This window comes from Gekko japonicus, unplaced genomic scaffold (assembly GCF_001447785.1).
Source record: "Gekko japonicus isolate JY-2015 unplaced genomic scaffold, Gekko_japonicus_V1.1 scaffold3001, whole genome shotgun sequence".
Classification (NCBI taxonomy): Eukaryota; Metazoa; Chordata; class Lepidosauria; order Squamata; family Gekkonidae; genus Gekko; species Gekko japonicus.
Genome location: NW_015174358.1, coordinates 1 through 3347, shown reverse-complemented (window position 1 = coordinate 3347; position 3347 = coordinate 1).

Genomic DNA, 3347 nt, shown 5'->3' with positions numbered 1-3347 from the left:
ACTGACAGTTCTTGCGGCCAAACACTAAAGGTGTGCATTTTGGAACGTTGGAGCCCACTACGGCTTTATATATAAGGGAGAGATTACTTCATATGTTACATTCGATGCACGTACAGCTGAAATTAGAGTTGCCAGGTCCACCCTGGCCACTGGCGGAGGAGGGAGAGGGTGGCCAGACCCAGGCTGGGAAACCCCTAGAGATTTGGGGACGGAGCCTGGGAAGGACAGGGACCTCAGTGGGGTACAATGCCAGAGAGCCCACCCTCCAAAGCATCCGTTTTCCCTAAGGGAACGGATCCCTGTAGTCTGGAGATGAGCTGTAATTTCAGGGGATCCCCAGGTCCCACCTGGAGGCTGGCCTCCCTGGCTGAAAGTGTGATTGAAACACCACATTTATCCAAGTTCTGGTCCCTGGGTTTTGTGTTTTTTTTTTGAAAGAACCCATGTTAGAGATCCTCCTTACAAACAGATGTATGCACATGCCTGTGGTATGTACATGCATTTATTGTAACATGAGAACAGGGTTAGTGTCCCAAGAGGAAAAAGTTGTAGAGCTACTTCTCTGTGCATTCTGCCCCCAAAAGCTCCACTGGGATAGGACATTCACCCTGTGGTTCTCTGCAGGGCTAGATAGGATTCTTAATGCCCCACTGGTGGACCTCCTGATGGCACCTGGTATTTCTGGCCACTGTGTGACACAGAGTGTTGGACTGGATGGGCCTTTGGCCTGATCCAACATTGGCGTCTCTTATGTTGTCTTATGTTCTTATGTTCTAATGTCAAAAAAGTATCTGTAATGCCATTGTTTGTGGGATAAGTAAACTCAGCCCTACTGAATTCAACAGTGCTTACACTCCAGTAACCATGCACTACACAGGCATGCAGTCTACAGTCTTGTTGAACCCGTGTGGACACTCTTGGAACCCTGAGAATGGGAAGTGGCTTCTGCCACAAAATGGCCGCCATGTGCTGCTTGGGCCAATCGCAAAATGTTGGGAGGTTATAGGCCAAGTGTTCTCTTATGATAGAGGCAGCTGTATCTGAATGGGTCTTACCTCCAAACACAAAGAAGTTGTGCCCCCCTGGGCTCTTCTGAAGTACCTCCTGGCTTCAGTGAGGTGGAGGGAAGCCAGGACTGGGTATCTGCTTTGGAAGGGTTGCTATCCCTCTGGTTGGGGCAGGGTTCCCCCCAATTTCAGGGGCTCCAATCCACCACTTGCCAGTGGGGCAAGCCCCACTCCCGAACAGCCCCCTTCCGTGTCAGTATCGCTGGCGCAATGACATTACCCGGTAGTGACATCATCACATTGCCAACGTTGAGGGTTGATGCACTAGTGTTTGCAGGGGTCATTTGGGGGGGACGCGGGGGGACGCCATCCCCCCGGGTGAGGTGCGAGAGGGCGGGGCCTGGAGCTCCCTGCTGGTGCCCGCTGGAGGTCGCGCCGGCTGTGGGGAGGACACACTTCCGGTGAGGTCAGGGGGTGTGGCATATGCTAATGAGTTATGCTAATGAGTCCCCCTAGCTCTTTTTCTACGAAATGACCCCTGAGTGTTTGGGCAAACTCTATGGTTCTGAGGGTGAAAAACAGAGTTTTGCCCCAAAACTAGAGTGTCAACCCCCCCCCCACATCAGCAACACGGTGACGTCACTTCCGGGTGACATAATTGTGCTGTGCACGTGAAGCGTACGCAGCAGAAGATCCTGATGCGGACCCAGTAGACCCCTGTAGGATCGGAGGTAGGACCGGCAGCCCTATGCTTTGGAGAAGAAGGAAATGGGTGCCATGCAGTGTTCCCTCTAAGCTGAGTTAGTGTGAGCCGGCTCACAGTTTTTTAGCCTCTGGCTCACACATTTTTGTCTTGCTCAGGAAGGAGGACTCCAGAGCACACTGATTTATGCAGTAGCCCAATCACTCGCTGTGATGCCAGTAACTCACAAAAGCAGGATTTTTGCTCACAAGACTCCACGGCTTAGAGGGAGCATTGGTGCCATTTTGCGCTGGGGAGGGAGGTCACTGGTCTTAGAGCCGAGAACTCCTTTCAGGAGGGGAAGATGCTTATTTCGAGGGCTGCTCTATTGCACTGGTTTTACGTGATGTGGGGATTTGCTGTTTAGGGGGGGTGATGGGATTAGTTCAGGGAAGTTGTCTTTCTGCTGGTGAACTCCCATGTCTGACTCTTTTGAAGAAGGTGTTGTTTTAGTTCCCAGGCGACTCAGCATCTGCGCTCCTTATGACAGCTCCCGGCCTCACCACCCACCCACTCTGACCATGGTGCTAGAAGCCGTGCAGGTCCTCGACAAGTCAAAGGGTGCTTCGGCCTTCGCTATAAAGCGTTACATCCTCCACGAATACCCAGGTGTCGATCCTGTTAGGCTCAAGTACTATCTGAAGCAGGCCTTGGTGAAAGGTATAAACCAAGGGTACCTGGTCAGGCCTCCCAAATCTTCTGCACGGGGGGCCACCGGAAGCTTCAAGGTAAGAGGGTGCCAACATCATCCTGTTCTGCAGTGGTCAGCATGGCACGTGTATGCTTGCCAGGCTGAATTCTGGATCGTGCTGCCCTGAACTGGCTGGATGTGGGGCTGTCGTGCTGGACCTAGCACCCTGAGTCCCGGCTTTAGACATTCTGTTAAATGCAGCTTTTGAAATTTTGGCTGGCTCTACCAAGTGACAGGTCTCTCATTGCTTATTTATTTACTTTGTTTCTAGTCTTACCCAGGGCTATTTATGGGCAGGAACGCACAGGAACGGAGTTCCAGCTGGCTTCAGAGTTGGCCATGCCCACTACAGCCAAAACCTCTGCGTGCCTGGCTACAGAGGGAAGGCCTGGAGAACGACCCCCCCCCCCCCGTGGCTCCGAGGCGAGTGGGCCGGAGGGGGGCCTGGAAGGATCGGGGAGGCATTTACATGCCTCCCTGTGCCTTCCCTGGCCTGCCCAAGGGCTGGCTTGCCTGGGGTCCCCGCAGCCATTGGGCGCCCGGGGCAAGCCAAAGGAAGACACGGGGTGTGTGGCCTAATATGCTAATGAGCTGCACGGTCAGGGGTGTGGCCTATTATGCTAATACGTTCCTGCTGGGCTTTTTCTCAAGGTGGATTACAGGCGAAAGGGCCCCAAAGGTTCCCAGTGTTGACAGGAGGCAAAAGACAACCAATGAACAATTTATTTTGTTTGTACTTTGCTTCTCTCCCCAGTGGTCTCACTTCTTCCATTTTATCCTCACAACAGCCCTTGTGAGGTACGTTAGACTGCGTGTGTGTGTCTGGCCCAAAGTTATGTGGTTAGGACTCTAATCTAGGAGAACCGAGTTTCCATTTTTCCATTTTCATTTATTAGCTTCATTGACC